This window comes from Tachypleus tridentatus, chromosome 1 (assembly GCF_004210375.1).
Source record: "Tachypleus tridentatus isolate NWPU-2018 chromosome 1, ASM421037v1, whole genome shotgun sequence".
In the NCBI taxonomy this organism is placed as follows: domain Eukaryota; kingdom Metazoa; phylum Arthropoda; class Merostomata; order Xiphosura; family Limulidae; genus Tachypleus; species Tachypleus tridentatus.
In genome coordinates this window covers 69,867,975-69,885,776 of record NC_134825.1, presented here as the reverse complement: position 1 = coordinate 69,885,776, position 17,802 = coordinate 69,867,975, and the positions used below count along the sequence as shown (strand labels likewise).

The 17,802-nt window shown below is 31.8% G+C and overlaps 1 protein-coding gene and 1 long non-coding RNA gene across 2 annotated transcripts in view; one reads left to right on the top strand and one right to left on the bottom strand.

Annotated features, from left to right (window-relative positions):
* LOC143251651 (uncharacterized) overlaps nt 1-9,448 on the top strand; it is a 104,948-nt gene extending 95,500 nt beyond the window's left edge. Inside the window, exon 3 of the long non-coding RNA XR_013028634.1 lies at nt 9,029-9,448. This is a non-coding gene — a long non-coding RNA (uncharacterized LOC143251651). The remainder of the gene's footprint in view (nt 1-9,028) is intronic.
* The window catches only part of LOC143251640 (uncharacterized), a 35,811-nt gene that overhangs the window by 7,226 nt on the left and 10,783 nt on the right, over nt 1-17,802 (bottom strand). The window lies entirely within an intron of this gene.

Here is a 17,802-nt window from a genome sequence, read left to right as displayed (position 1 = left end):
TAAAACATTACTTGTGAATATTTATTTATTGTTTATAAAAGTGATAACACATTCCTTCAGTCATACCCTCATTCGCCGTGAACAAAATATTTAGGTATAAAGTACGTCGCCCGTGTGTCACAGTTCGCGTTCTAGGGCAACACGCCAATACATTAGCATGTGCAAATCATTCTTATAAAGTGAAAATAACTCGGTAATTGGGTAATATTGATACTCTTTAAGCCGTCTTCACATTATCAAAAATTCAAAATAGTTTGGTTAAGTTAGTTGCGGTTGAGTTTTCAGAGAACGTGTGACATAATGTGGATATAAAAACATAGAAAACTCAATTTATAATTTAAAGTGAACTATCATGGGCCAATGTTTAACATTAGTTATTTGGATATTACTAAGGATAGCTTATTTTTTCTCAAATAAACTACGCCCTGAAAAAATTCTAAATGCAAAGTAAAAGATTTTGTTTAAAGTTTTTATTAATTGAAAGCATGTCTTAAAATACCAGTTCCACTTATGAAGCTATACCAGTTCCACTTATGAAGCTGTTTCGAATCTAATATGTTTTTTTGAGTAATTTTTACCATGGTACAAATATGTTATTTTTCACTCATATTTATTCATGATTTGTTCATGTTGTGGTTGGAAGTCTGCCACAATCAAGTCACGAAGAACATAGCTAGCAGTTGTTAATTCACAAAATCCTTATAAATTCTTGACCCTACCTTACTGAGCTTTCCTATCTGTATTCCTGCGAGAACAAGCACTAGTTGGAAACATCGTACATGCACGTATGTAATTAGTCTGCACAAAAAAAGAAATGAACTTGATGTATAAAACTTTGATCGCTGTACAAAACATATTTTCCTCTACATCTCATTGATTTTCTAAAACCAATTTTAAAACGTTACAAGCACTTAAGCAGAATTTAAATGAAACAGAAACGCTACAAATTTCACACAGTTGAATCGTATGTGTCCTCATATGCACGTTCCCAAACACATTTGTATTTCCAAACACTCCTCCTAACACAATAATATTTAGAGCTTTACGTTGTAGTTATTTCTGTCATAACTATCTTATTATTAAAAAGGGTATATTTTAAGGATTTACAGAAGCTATATGTAGAACACTGTGCCATCTGGCAAATGTAGATATGATCCAAGAAAGTGTAATTTTAGATAGTTATATTTATATGTTATGGCTAAGCAAGTGTGCTATCTCTAAATATATATAATATGACTAGAGATGAGTACTGTGGCTAAATATATGTACTGTGTATAAGAATATGCGTTATCGCTAGGTATAAACGTCACGGTTAAGTAAGTGTTTTTGTTTAAGTATGCATTCATTAAGAGTAAAGATGTGCGGTATGCTAAGTATATGTGTTGTGACTGTTGATCTGTGCTATGGCTATGCGTAAGTATTACGTTAAGTTTTTGTTTTATTAATGAACGTGTGTTAAAACAAAGTGTGGGTATTAGGGATGTTAAGTATATGTATTATTATAATATACATGTGTTATAGTTGAGTGTGTATTTTATGGCAAAATGTGTTGCTACAGAAGTGGCAGTCAGTGCTTGCTGAGTTTATGTCTGCATTTATTAAATAGGACAATTATATTCAATTCAGTAAAACATTGTGCAATAAGTGGTTTTTAGTGCCAATTATAAGGTTAGTATTCAAGTGAAACCTGACGAATGTAAAATAAACTCATTTAAAAGTTGATTCAACAGCCTCCAAAATCTTGTGAAATTTTGACATATAAGTTTCTTATGGATAAATTAGATCCTAAAATTTCAAGCTAAAATAACAAATTAAAATATTTGTTTGGAAAGTTGAAGTAAGAGAGGCTAATAACGAGAAGGTTTATGTAAACATTCATTTTCCGAAATTAACATCTTATTAGGATATTATACTAAATATAATTTCGCAGCGCATTCTTTCATGTAGAATCTATGTATGTTTGTTTTCTTATAGCAAAGCCACATCGGACTACGTGCTGAGTCCATTGAAGAAATCGAACCCCTAATTTTAGTAAATTTAGTAATTTAGGGGACTGTAAAATCTAATGTTGCCTAGGAGACTGTTTTACAGTCAGAGCTCGCAATTTTAAATTGTCAATACTAATCAAAATAGCATATTGTACGAGCTTCATCCACGTATGGCGATTAGAAGATAATGTTTCTAACTGTTTAACTAAGAAATAGAGCAAATATAAACTTAATATATATATATATATGTGTGTGTTATTTATACTCCAATAAATTTCAGAAATGAAAGTTGCTTATTCTGTATAAGTAATTACAATACCAAAACAATAATAGGATAAAAGAATTTAAAAGAAACAAAATAAAATGAAAGTAATGCTGCATGGGTCCATGTTGACATATCTGTAACGTAGCTATGAAATAAACAATATCGGAAAACGAAATAATTAACAAAAAAGTCAAACACTTAGAAATAAAAAAAAAAATCGTAGTTAGAATAAAATAAATATCAATACTCTGCGCAAGGCAAATAACATGCTTTAGAAAATAAAATAATGAGATATATTATATAAATACAGAAATATAACTATGTTTGTTTGAAGTTAAACACAAAGCTACACAGTAGGCTATATGATTTTGTCATTACTTTAATGTATATTACTAGCAATGATACTCTATCCTTTGTGTTGTTTGTTGTTTTTAAGTTTCGCGCAAAGCTACTCGAGGCTATCTGCGCTAGCCGTCCCTAATTTAGCAGTGTAAGACTAGAGGGAAGGCAGCTAGTCATCACCACCCAACGCCAACTCTTGGGCTACTCTGTTACCAACGAATAGAGGGATTGACCATCACATTATAACGCCCCCACGGCTGGGAGGGCGAGCATGTTTGGTGCGACCGAGATTCGAACCCGCCACCCTCGGATTACGAGTCGAACGCCTTAACACGCTTGGCCATGCCGGGCCACTCTTCTTTGTGCAAATTGAGCCTGGAGTGAGAAGGACTATTGAACTAACACTGCAGTATGAGCTTATGTTACACTTAAATATGCCCGTAAATAATTTTACTCTTACACTAACCTTAGAATAAATAGGCTTTCAAATAATGCATTGAATAATGTTTTCACAAGAGAAACTTTACACAATTTACAAAATATATCTGTAAGTGGTTTTATTCTGTGAGAAGTTGTTGTTGTTTGGAATTAAGCACAAAGCTACACAGTGGGCTATCTATCGAAACCCGGTTTTTAGCGTTGTAAGTCCGGGGCTATTCTGTGAGAAGAAAACACATGTGGGTAATTCTATTTATCCAACGCATATATTTAAATAGATTCTCTAAAATGTATTAGTCGTATTTTAATCCGAGAGGTACACAAATTTAAGAGCAAAAATTCGCGAGCGAACGCCACATGTTTCTGGCACGAAATGCCAACATGGCCAATTTTCACACCACCAGAATCATGAAAAGCACAGAATAAACCAAAAACTTTTTAAATCATTGTTTGGGATCTGCAAAAATATATCTATATAATAAATAGCACATAAATTAGCTAAAAACCGAAAATAATGCTTTTTTGACATTTAGACTTCCTCCTTTCCATAATGACCGAAAATTGGAAAATCCCACCTTTTTGTGTATCAATGTGTGTTGCCTGTAGAAAAGTATTTTTGTACCAACTCCCTTTTAACTTCCTTGAAATACGACAAAGTAATTGAAAAATAGTCCTAAAATTAATTTTGTGACCTTTGACACCACTAACTTAATTAAAGTTAATAGGTCCCAGATTTTTGTATGTCAATGTGTGTTGCTTGTAAAATAGTTTTTGCATCAAATTTACAAATTTGCAGATTTACAACGCTAAAAACCGGGTTTCGATACCCGTGGTCGGCAGAGCACAGATAGCCCATTATGTAGCTTTGTGCTTAATTCAACAACAACAACCCCCTATAATTACTAAAAACGAGCAACTCTACCATTTTTTGTTTGTGACTGTGTGAGGCTTGTATAAAATTACCTTTGCAGCAAATATAGCCAAATAATTGACCAAAATTACTCTTGTGTGTGAACTCCACCACCACTAAAAGGACTCAAAATGGGAAAACTCAACATGTCATATGTCACTACGTTGGGGTCATGAAAACTTACATTTATGCCAACTTTCATTTTGATCATTATAAATATGATACACAGGAACCCAAAATATATATTCTTGGGTTGTTTTACCTTTGACCCAATAACATCCTCTAAAAAGTCTACACCAAAAAATAAAAGAAAGTTTCGGGTGTATTGGATCACGGTGTAATCCTACCAAATTTCAAATCAGTTCATCAAGATATGAAAGAATGGCTGTGGATTACACAGTATTTGAAAGAAGAAGAAACAACAGAAAAATCGTTTGTTTTCCGGCGGATACACAGTTAAAGTTGCACAAATCCATCGTCTTCTTCTCATTTTGTTATCACTTGCTGTCGTATTATAATACTAAATGAAAACTTCAGTTGTACAGATTATTTCATTGTCTCCTGAACTTAGCTATTACGTTCTATTTCATCATAAAATTCTATAAAATACTTGTCTCTAGAATTACCTTCAGTATCTTCTGTTTTATCATAAATTCTACAGAAGACTGATTTTATCATTTCATTATCAATACCTTATGTACTTAACAGTACCTTCTATATAACTACAATATTCTATAAAACATTTAATTATGGAGATTACCCCATCAACTCCCGAATTTAACTATTATCTTCTATTTTACCATAATATTCTATAAAATATTCAACTCTACAGTTATCCTCATTACCTTCCTAAACTTAACAATACAATCTGTCTTATCATAATATTCTATAAAATATTCATGTCTGTATTTATCCTCACCGCCTCCTGAAGTTAGTTATCTCTTCTGTCCTATCTTACTCTGAACTATTATTTGAAAAAAAAAAAATTCTGTATTTACAAAGTATAAACCGACGAACATCTAGACCAATTGTTAGTAAACCTGGAGTTTACCCTTAGAATCACAAGGGCAATGATAAAGATGGATCAGCATTATTCGAATTACACCCCTGTGTCACCTTCCGTGGGCCCTATGTGCTGCTTCAACTATTCTCTTACCTTCATCAAACTTTGCATGCACACTTACAACACTCCACCCCCAGGAGTGGCATTGTGGGTTTTGCCTTCGGACGTGAACCTCCCCCTATATCACCCCTGAGGGTCCTATGTCTTCTTCATACGTTGAAATAACATGTAGCTTCCCAAACGTATAACGGTACTTCAGTTAGTGTTATATGAAAGCTCCAGTATTTACAGTGTATGAATAGTTCCCTGAGAATAAAAATGTGCAGGTGTTTGTTCAACTTAAGTTGTTTGTCTGTGATATCAAAATAATGTCTAAGGCTGATTTAATCACTTTAAAAATGTAACTGTATACCGTTACTTTTTCATGTGCATGTTTGAAGACTTATATCAAGAGACATTTTAAAAACATGATAACAATACAAGTATATTAGTTAAACAGTCTTTAAAACTAACATTTACAAATGAACTCCGAGTAATAGGTAGTTTTAAACAGTTTTCTTATTACTGTTATAAAAAAAATTAGGCTGTATTTTTTAGAATAATTTAAAATATTACATAATTCTTTGATAAACCAAGAGTTATCTAAAACATATTTATTTTTGTTTAATTGGTTATTTTCGTAATTTACACTTTTCTATTAAATTTTTGCAAAGAATAAATGAATATTATAACAACTCATTAAAGGTTTTTCTTGAGTAGAAATAATTGATAAGACTTAAGCAGTTTACAAATACTTTACTTTACAAATAAGAACTCTCGTAGTTTCCAGGACGAAATAAAGAAATAAAACGTAAAAATGTGAGCAATACATTATAAAAAAAAAGTAAAATTATTTCACAAAACCTCCGTTAAAGCTATTTATTGATAAAATAAGAAAGAAACCGGATGAATATTATGAACATATTAAAACTACAAGTCTGTATTAATTGCAAAAACATACCACATATAAAAAATACACGAGTATTCAAGTGTTTGAACCAAAACGTGTGGAGAAACGTAGCTCTGTAAATTTATATTGTATTTTTAACTAATTTGGTTTAAACCAAGTAAAGGTTTTATGAATAATGATGTTACAAAGGACTGACTGTTCATAACAATGTTATAGAAAATATGTAGCTAAAAATGTTATAACAAGTGACTTGTAAATAGTGTTTACAGCAGGTAAGTTCTGATGTTAGTAATTACAACGTTTCCGCTAGACTGAGCAGCTGCACAACAATCAACCAAGTACCGCGTATTTAATTATTTCAACAGCGCACATCCTAAGTAATGGTGAGGAGTCCCAACACGTTGGTGGCCCTAATGACCGTGACATTCGATAGGCCTAAAGCCCGAATAACCAACTGGAAGCATTACAAAGTGGCCATGTGTGACTTAATAGGGTAGATGGTCTAAAATATCTCCCCTGAAAAATAGAACAACAAAATACTGGTAGAGTATATCCGCACATTACCTTGGTAGTGGTGCAAATGAAAAAAAAAATCACTTCCCACATGACTTGAAAAACAGAGGGAGTCAAGATTTCTGACTTTAAAATATCAAATAGTTTGTCGTGACCTATTGATTCACTATGTGACAAAATTTTTACCCTTTCGTGGTCCTGGGCAGAAAGTGTTATTTTCTAATTGCTTATGCTTAAGTAAATGGAAAAGACTTATTTTTCTCTTCAAACTTTGCTTTTGTGACCAGGGAGCGTATAACGAAAACATGATGGAAAACTATATCTGGGGACTGATACGTGAAAGTGATTTACATTACATTCGCAAATCTCGAAAAACTACTTACTTCTAAACAATTTTGTTCATTTTTGTATAACTTTAGTATAAATACATGTAAATCTTGATTCATATGTTGTTTTATTCAGATCTTAAATAAATAAAAATGTGCAAATTTGCCCGTTTTTACATAAAATTGTTTTAGTGGTAAGCACAAAACTACACAATGGGCTATCTGTGCTTTGCTCACCACGTGTATCGAAACCCGGTTTTTTAGCATTGTAAGTCCGCTGATCCACTGGAAGGCTACACAGAAAATAGGTTAATTTCTAATTTTCATTATCCAGGTTACTAAAGCGAAGAAGGGAATATTGGCCATTTTCTGTACTTTTACAACATAAGCAATTAAGAAATAACACATACTATCCAGGAACAAAATTTCTGTTACATAGTGTTATTATTCTGGGCTAAGGGTTGGTAAGTCAGTTATAGCTATGATATACAATAGAACATGCTCTGAACTTTTAACTGTTAAAATAACATCAAAATTGGCTATCAAGTTATATTTACAGTACTGATATGAACCTTACGTCAAATACTCATTCATTAGCTAGCTAGGCCCCATTTTTATGTTCAACTTTGGGCATGATGATGGATAAAAAAGAATACACGACTTAGTTATATTTGCTATAAAATTATTGTCATTGCTATAAGTGTAGTTACTAGTTTAATTGCCAATTGTTATATTATTCCTTTAAGTCGTAAGCTCAACTCTTTCTTGGTCACACGTAATACGTTTTTCATGTGGTATTATTTTTCGTCAATACACACAAACAAACCACAGCAAGTAAGGAAGTGACACTCGATAACAACCAAAATTAGTTTTAGTATAGCAACCCTATTGTTCGGAACAAATCCATACCTTACAGAATCAACTGGATTATCTAAAATACATGGTGATAATCCCCGTCACACAAAACATGCTCGTCCTTTCAGCCGTGGGGGCTTTACAATGTGACGGTCAATCCCACTATTCGTTAGTAAAAGAGTAGCCCAAGAGTTGGCGGTGGGTGGTGACGACGAGCTGACTTCTCTCTGTTCTTACACTGCTATGTTAGGAACAGCTAGCGCGGATAGCTTTCGAGTAGCTTTGCGCGAAATTAAAAAAAAATTCCTTCATAGTAACGCTATGAAATCTATATTAACAGTTTCTTGTACCCCATGCACTCGGTACAGCCGCATCAAACATCATTACTTAAGCTAATTGTTGAAACAAATATCAGGTGCCGTTGAATCGTTTTCTAGTTAGAGTGATTTAATAATATTTAGCAAATTTATACTTAAAAGTTGGCAATAAATAATGAATAATAACTGTCCATCCGTGTGAATCTTTGGAAAAGTTGCCCTAGAAACCTCTTATTTAGTTTACTTGGTCTAATCAATATTTGTATTTCTACACGTTCTTTCACCCTATAGTTTTGCTACTCCAAATCAGCCATCTTTAATTCGAATGACAAAATACTGAAATCACTTCACTTTTACTCTTAAGTAAAGAGAGCTCACGTGACGTTTTGTATAGACATGCTCAAAGTTTTTCTTAAATCAGTTTCCGTATATGGTTTATATTCAGATCAAATTTGACACTTAATCTTAGGTTGTAAAGAAATATCAGTGTACAAAATTTGAAAAACAAAGCATGAAAGTTAAGCATGTTTTTCTATCATAACGTTTCATTACTTTCAGTGCAAAGAAAAAATAAAAAAGTACATTTTTTCAGGCTAAGCACAAAGCTACGCAAGGGGTTCTCTGTGTTCTGCTTACCACGGGCATCGAAGCCAAGTTTTTAGAATTGTAAGACTGTTAAACATACCTCCATACCACTGGGAATAAAAAAAAAGAGGGATAAATTCAACTAAAATTAGAGATTTAATATCTCGTGTATTTCTTAATGAATTTCCTTGAATCTTGGTATGTGAAATAGGAGTACAGTAGAGCCATCCACTTAAAATATGTGATAGTTTGGATTACTAATTTCAGAACTGCAGAATATGTAAAACCACTAAGCTATTACTCCTGTTATTAACACACAGTGTGTCCTGTAGGTTCTTTTGCCCGCACGGCACATCACCGTGATCTTGATCAAATATCTACAAAGGTCTTACGACATTATGAGGTTAGTACAAAAATATTCAAAAAAAATAGAAATAGACCCATTATTTAATAATCATGTTTGTTTGTTTATTTTAGCGCAAATCTACACAGTGGGCTATAAGCAAGATGTCTATCGTGAGTAACTTAACCATGGAATTTTGACGTTGTAACTTATTACTGACTCGCAAGAGAACTCCATCGAAATAGAAATTTCAAAGAAAAGTCTTTAATTATACGAAAATTAAAAAAAAATAAGGAAAATAATTTGTTTTTTTATAATAATAAATACGACTGGCGTAGTTATTGAATATGAAGTTGAAATGTCTGTTGTTAACTTCAGTTGTACTTTGAATATAACCTTTCCTTTAATTAATGTTTGTAACATATTTAAACGATAATTTAAAATGACTGAAACACAAACTTTAATTTTACAGTATATTTTAATCTTCTCAATTATGATTTGCAAACTTAAAAAGGTTTTAAATACAATTTATAATACCTATCAAAAAGGTAAAATGTTTTTAAATAAATTGATTTTATTTATAAAGTGATTTGATTTATAACATCATAAACAGTAAGACTTAAACTTTGGCATAAACTTGATGCGTGAATGTATTTAATTAGACTAATGTACGAGGACTAGCTTTAACCTTTTTGTGTGTAAAAACTAAACCATCTATGTGTTCGTATTAACTCCGAAAACGTTCTGTTTCAAGAGTAAATAAAACCAAAATTAAGAGTAACAGATATTTTAGTTCTTTCAAAGTTCATACGTTATTCTGTGTGTTGTAGTTTACAGAGAGTAAAATTCTTGTCGTGCTAACAAACATTTTTATTTCTTTTAAAGTACATGTGTCATACTGTGTGCTCTAGCCAAAGAACCATTCAGAGGAATCTCAACAGTCTTAATAGCGTTTGTCGTTTTGGTTTCAAACGTCAATTAATTATTTTTACGCATATATACACACGTACGTATATCCTTATATATTATATATATTGAAACTCGGAAAACTATTACATGAGATACCTCGAAATCAGCTTAGAAAAGTCAAAAGAAAATCATGTTGGGCGAAGTCAATGTAACGAAGTGATAGAAAGGAACAAAAATGAGAAGTGAGGCAGAGAGAGGGTAGAAGATATGAAAAGTCAATGAAGTAACCTGCTACATATTATAATTTATCTCAGACGGATCTTTGATTTATTATGTTACGTACGTCACGCACTACGATTTTAAACAGCCGGAAATTTTAATTTTAATTTACAAGTTCATTGAATGTTAATATAAATCAAATATATGTTATTTGGCAACATGATTGACACATATTTTTAACATAAATATATTTTAATATAAAAAAACAATTTCTAATGAATTTGTAATAGTTATTACAAATGATGGTTTATATACAAGAATTTTACAAACTTACAAAAAATACTGAGTCTTATATCTAATCAATAATTTAATATTTTATTGACAGTCCAGGTCCATGAGGAAGAAATTAATCCTGAGTTGATATTGTTACACTTCGCCTAAGCTAGTGCTACCATTCTTTTGGTGGCCTCACACCGGTTACAAGCTGGCTTTGTTATTTAATGTCTTCGCAGAAATAATAGCATTTGAAGTAATTCATTGAAGTTAATCACAGTAGCTATTCAATAATAATCTTTCTATCAGCGTGTCGGTTGTATATACCAACCATGCAAGTTCCTCGAACATTCAACTGTATTCAAAAACATTCTAGCGTTTTCGTAAAACAAATATTGTTGATTCTTACTCTAAAGAAACTTCTACAAGTTTACAGTACAGGTTAAATTTGTTCAATACACATCCAACAATACACGCTACACTCATCAAAGTGAAACAAACATAGGTATCAAAATAAACGTACAACAGTAAATCCGCTACAACCAGAAAAAGGGCAAAGAAAAATACATACAAAGTATATTTTTTATATTTAGGGTTAAGTCTGATATGGATAAAAACATAAAAGGAGTTACATATCCTCACGTGGAATTGCTATTTCACTTCTTCAGATTTCCCAAACTGTGCATTTTTCATTTAAAAAACACTGCAATTTTTTTTTTATTTTGACAAGAACCACATTGCTTTAGTTACATAATTAAATAAAACATCGACGCAGGCATTAGGGTCGAAACTGGATTTGTTTGTTTTTGAATTTCGCACAAAGCTTCTCGAGGGCTATCTGTGCTAGCCGTCCCTAATTTAGTAGTGTAAGACTAGATGGAAGGTAGCTAGTCATTACCACTCACCGCCAACTCTTGGGGTACTCTTTAAACAACGAATAGTGGGATTGACAGTAACATTATAACTCCCCCACGGCTGAAAGGGCGAGCATGTTTGGCTCGACGGGGATGCGAACCCGCTACCCTCGGATTACGACCACGCTTGGCCATGCTCGAAACTGGAACTGCATAGCGATCTAACAATAGAAATAAATTCACGGAAAAAATTAATATTTTTTAGTTTTATGTAAGTGAACACAAGTTAATGTAAAAAACCTATAACTCTGTTATAGTATGATATTCTTATTACGTGTCTTATATAAGATATTTGCATTTACTTAATTAAGAACAAGTGGAAAAATTTATTTATAAATCTGTTATAATTTTCTTTATGATCATTGGGAGTCATAATGTGGACCAGGGAGTGACAAGTTCAGCGTCGACATCTTCCTCCTTCGGTAATTATTATTTCACTTGTGCTGTTAATTAATCCTAATTAATAATCTCTGTCACATTGTTGTTGCTTTTCTTACAGTACGTTAAAAATTGTGTCCTTGTCCGCAGTTTTAATTAACATATTCTTTACGCGCCATGTCCTATTCACGGAGTAATATTCCCTCGTACATTTTCACTAGCTTCACTTATACATGCTCACACTATTAATATATGTTCACAATACAGTTCTGCTTAGCAATCATATAAACATATGTAATCCTATTTTTACTTACAAAATGATTTTAAAATAGAGCTACGTTTGTATCTAGGATACAATTAGCCTGGAAATGTTTCGTTTGTAAGTTTCTTATTTATGTTGTTTAGAGATGAGAAGCACTTAGGGCGTAGTTCAGAATGTATTATGTAATTCGCTAGTTTGCTCATTAGTACATTTTTATTCATGTTTTTCTTATAACATTGAAGCGAGTTATCCAGGAGTGTGATTGTGTTGCATGTTTGAATAGTTGTGTAGAAACAGAGTTTGTTGATAGTAGGACTTTTCTTTGCTTTCTTTAAAATATAGTTTCATATTTTCTGTAGTCTGTTGATGTGTGCTTTTGATACATTTACCCAGACATATTCTACGACTGGTCTTATGTACGTTCTGTAAATTGTTAATGTGTTTCTGGAAAAGTTCCTTCGTTGTTGCCAGTCAGAGTTCTGAAGTAACTCCTTTTTTTTTCCAGATTCTGATTTTTATGCCATTAATATGTTCCTCTATAATAATATCCAGTTTTATTTGTCATGAAAATGCGCGCGCACTTTACTATCTAAATGCGCATTTGTACACTTCATTTCAACAGATCTAAACAAAAGGTAGATGTAACTATATGTTTTAGTAAACATTTTGTTCAACAATATAGTAAAAGGTTATAAAAGTTTTTAAAATAGACTAACGTTAGGTTGTAGAGTAACAGTATAAGTTTATTTACCGATAATATTAATTAATGTAAAAATTTAGGACTAACCAATGCAAAAAACGTACACAAGTTATAGTGTTAATATATATCTTTATCAAATATACGCCGTACTCAGTAAAGACTTAACTCATGTAGGCTTATAAAGAGAGGACTTACAAATTTCAATGTCTGCAATTAGAATTGTTTTGTACTATTCTAGAAATCCGGTAGTTAAAGAAAAACTGTTACAATGCAAATACTAATTTGACGGCAAATTATTTGCGAATTTTGTTAGTTATTTAAAAAATGATTTATTATTTCATAGTATGTATATGCTATAGCTCAGAAATATTTTCACTTTTCTACTTAAAAACACTGGTTTACATTGGTCAGGCGTGTGTAAAACATGCTTGTTTTTCAGCCCACTCTTGTAAAGAAGAACTTGTTTTAAGGCTTCATCTATGATAAATGGTCTTACATGTAACCGGTTTAACTAGGAGGAGCTACTGAATTAAAATATAAATCATACCTTCACGATGTTTTTACAGTGAAACGAAAGAGTGCAAAGAATTGATAAACTTTGTTAACAAGACCTACACATTTTTGTCTGAAACGTTAGAGTAAAGTGATTAAAGAATAAATTTACAAAACAAAACAATAGCAACAGTGAAAATAGTAACCCAAAGGATGATATGTTAACACTGAAAATAGTAACCTACAAGTTCCTAAGTTAACATAACACAGAAAATAGTAGTCCAAATATTGGTAAGTTAACATTGAAAATAGTAACCCAGTGGTTGGTAAGTTAACACTGAAAATAGTAAAAACAAAGGTTGGTAAGCTAACACAACACTGAAAATAATAACCTAAAGGTTGTTAGTTAACACAACACTGAAAATAGTACCCTAAAGGTTATTAGTTAACATAACACTGAAAATAGTAACCCATAGATCGGTAAGTTGATACAACACTAAAAATAGTAACCCATAGATCGGTAAGTTGATACAACACTGAAAATAGTAACTCAAAAGTTGGTAAGCTAATACAACACTGAAAATAGTAACCCGGAGGTTGGTAAGCTAACACTGAAAATAGTAACCCAAAAGTTGGTAAATTAACGCTCAAAATAGTAACCTAAAGGTTGGTAAGTTAATACAACATTGAAAAAGGTAACCCAAAGGTTGGTAAGTTAACACTGAAAATAATAACCCAGAGGTTGGTAACTTAACATTGAAAATAGTAAACCAAAGGTTAGTAAGTTAACACAACACTGAAAATAGTACCCTAAATGTTGTTAGTTAAATAACACTAAAAATAGTAACCCGTAGGTCGGTAAGTTGACACAACACTGAAAATAGTAACCCAAAGGTTGGTAAGTTAACACAATACTAAAAATAGTGCCCCAAAGGTTGTTAGTTAACAGAGCATAAAAATAATTCCGAAAAGCTGGTCAGTTAATAATTAACAGACAAAATCTACATTTCGTTTATCACAGTACCTGAGAAGATGGAAACTCACAATTATATAGCAGTGAAATCAGAAACCTGAATTTCCAAATTAATATTTTACTCAGCAACAAAAGAAGTAGATGAGAAGTTAAGTTAGATATAATAGTTATACAAACTGAAAACAGTGCCCAAGAAAGTTAAAATTTATACCGCACTCAAAGCAATTCCAAAGAATCCAGTAAGTTACTTTCACTGTACTGAAAGCAATACAAATGAGTTGACAACTTAACGTTTTTAATATACGGAAAACAGTACTTAATAAGTAAGTTAACATTTACTTTGCCCATACAGGAGAATTCGAGATGATGAAATAACATAATATGAATAAATAAGATGAATTAATCATCTCTTGTTTGTTATACATTATCATGTTTCTGTTTAAATGCATTTTGCTAAACACTTTTCATGTTTTACATTCTAATTGAAGAACTATCTTTTGTAGTAGACATAAATTTCTTCTTCAATTTAATATTAAGATTTAGTACTACATTAAGAAATAAAAACTCAGAACCTTTAAAATACCTACCACTATTATTGTACGTGAAATACGGAGGTTACATCTTTGGGCATCAATATCTATCATGAGTGGTTTCATCTTATTATTAACGTCTTGTTGAGGATGATTTGTTTCACACCAGGTTTAATGGTGTTTCGTGATACAAATAACTAAATGGACCCGAAACCAAAGCTTTGCATACGTTGAAGTAAGTAAAAATGACACCTTTATTGATGTAGAATTTATCGATAAATTAATCTCTTTAATAACAAAAATTAAAGTCTGTTTATGCTTAACGACTTCATATTGGGAAATGTAGAGCTTAATTACGAAATAGAAATACGCTGAAAGTGGAGAAAAGTGGTATTTGCAACTGTATAATCAAATATCTACGTACGAAATAGACAAAACTTCTCAATATGAAAAAAACAAAACAATATTAACAGTTGAGTACAATATTAATTAAACGTAAATCGGATAATCTAGTAAACATTTTTTATTGTAGTATATTCTTTCATTCTTTTGAATTACTGCTTAGTAAAATACAGTTTTTAAAATTCAGTATAACCTGTTTAACACTTACGCAATATATATATATATAATTAAAAAGAATAACGTGTGTGCGTGTGTGAAAAGCTTTTTGAATTTCATTAAACTACGCAAAAAGGAAATTAGGAGTAGGAAGGTAGGGACGACATCACTATATACGTAAGGAAGTATATGGAGTATTACAAATAACAAAAGGAAAGTTATTTAGGGGGTGGCTCTGTTATCCCTCAGATTCCCATTTCAGACTGCAATTTTTATGTATTGAGGTTTTGTGTGTAAATTTCTTCATCTGTTTATAAATACTTAAGAACACCTGTATTAAAACCCAGTATTTGGAAGATTCGCTAGATCTGGAATCTCTTTCAAGATAAGTTGATCGGTTTGTCGTTTTTGTCAGGCCTTTAGGCTCAAGTATCTTTTGTACAATATGACGTTTGGTGCGAATCACATGTTGTAGAACAAGTTTAACCAATTTAGGGTTAATATCACTCGCTGTCACAGGGCCATCAGATTCGTTCAGTATTCTAACTGCTTAAGTTCATAACTGAGAAATCTAGGCAGGTGACTTACAATTTTCAATTACTGTAGATATAGAGCACTTCCTTTACGTTTAATAAACTTTGTGCATTCAAATATAAAATACTTCAACCCAGAAAATCTCTCGTAAACAAACCACGAGTTTTTTTTTCTTCTGTAGTTAACATATTATGACACATCTGCATTGAAGCTATCTTAAAAATATAAACCAGGTATTGTTTTTAAACGTGTCCACATATCCTATCTTTTATCATAAAGCAGGTAATGTATATGTAGTTAACATATTATGACACATCTGCATTGAAGCTATCTTAAAAATATAAACCAGGTATTGTTTTTAAACGTGTCCACATATCCTATCTTTTATCATAAAGCAGGTAATGTATATATATATATATTTCACTTCTTTGTCACAGTCTTTATTTAATATTCAAAGGTTTGAATAAAGACACTTCTAATTTGACAGTGCGGTTTTTTGTAACATGTCAAAGTTTAAATGCATCTATAAAAATGGATGTTAAGTGTTTGAAATTAATGATGAATAATTTTGCTCTTGTAAAAATAAGAAAGAGTAGTTTATGAATACAAAATAAACATGTAATTTTGTTAACTTTTTATGTTTGAGAAGAAGCTCCTTCTAACTAAAATCACGAGAATGTCATCGATTTTATTTCTAAATTAAATCTAATACAAAAAATAAAGAGCACAGTGTGACATTATCAGTGTAAAAAATCATTAAATTCATTTATCGAAGTAAGTGAACAATAACAGTTAGAAACAACCCAGGTCTTCGTTTTTCAAATATTGATTTTCTATTTATGCTATAATGAAGGGCTGGTGTACTTTTAAGACATTCTTTCTTACACGACTCTATTGATCACACATTAAGTATTTCATGTGGTTAAAGACCACTAGATTAACTCGCCTTTATTTCTTCTCCCTTATCAGAAAAAGGGAAAATGATACTGCCATCTTTAAGACGTAATCTCCCAAGCTAGTTATTGGTTGTTTCATGTGGACAAGGATCTTTATAGAGTTACTTTACGGCAATGAACGGATTATTACCAAGTTATGAAGCAAGCACGACGGTTATGCTACCGTCGTTTCAAGCCACAGTTTCTCCGCTAGTGTCGTATTGTTCTACCTCCCTGCCTCTTGTCCTGTAGCAACGTGCAATGACATGAGGTATATCACATCTGTACTACCTTCGCTTCTAACTGGTTCGTTAAGCTTTTTCAACAGATCTGCATTTCACGTAAATTAATTATTTTAAAACGTTACGTTTTTAAGTAAACGCAACCCTGGCATTGATGAGTGTATAAAACAATGTATGTGGACAATATCTATTTTAGTGTAAAAAACTGTTCCATCAGTAAGAAGTAATGTTTTAAGGATATTAAATAAATAAGACTAAATTTGTTATCATGGATGCTTGAGGCTTATGACAAAGATAGTTTCTGCACTTCTACCTAGGAAAGTTCCTGTATTATACCTGCTGGGAAACTCCTTACTTTATTATCAAGAGAAAGGCTATTTCTGTCAATGAAACACATTTTTTACTATGAATAAAACTGGTATTTTCTCAACCTACTGTTCATATCAAAACGTTAATGATTAAAACCATCAATGATCCCTTACTGCCACGATACAGGAACCTTTTAGTACCACATACACGCTTTTTTATTATTAAAGGGAATACCATTAAAATTATTTTATCAGTTCTAAACCTAATTCATCTCAGTATAGTTTATATAAGTTTCAAATTAAACTACATAATTCTCACAAATCTATACTTTTCCGCAGCTTACAACGTATATGGTAATAACTATAATTTTAGAAGTAATCTTGATTTTACGGACTTGGGTTCAGAACGTAATTTTCACAACTCGTAGAAGAAACGTTTTCACTTCGACAATATTTTAGCTAACGAGGTTCGACAAATTTGTTAGAACAGTTTTTATTGGGGACGTTCTCCAACTCACCATATAAGGATATACGAAACACGTGTGAGGGAGGGCGGAGTCCATCTTAGAGCAGAATGACTCATATGTAAAAAAATCGATCATATTTTACTGTGTATATTCATGAGTAGACGTATACACAGCAATAGTTGTGGAGGAACACATTTACAGATTGATTGATAAC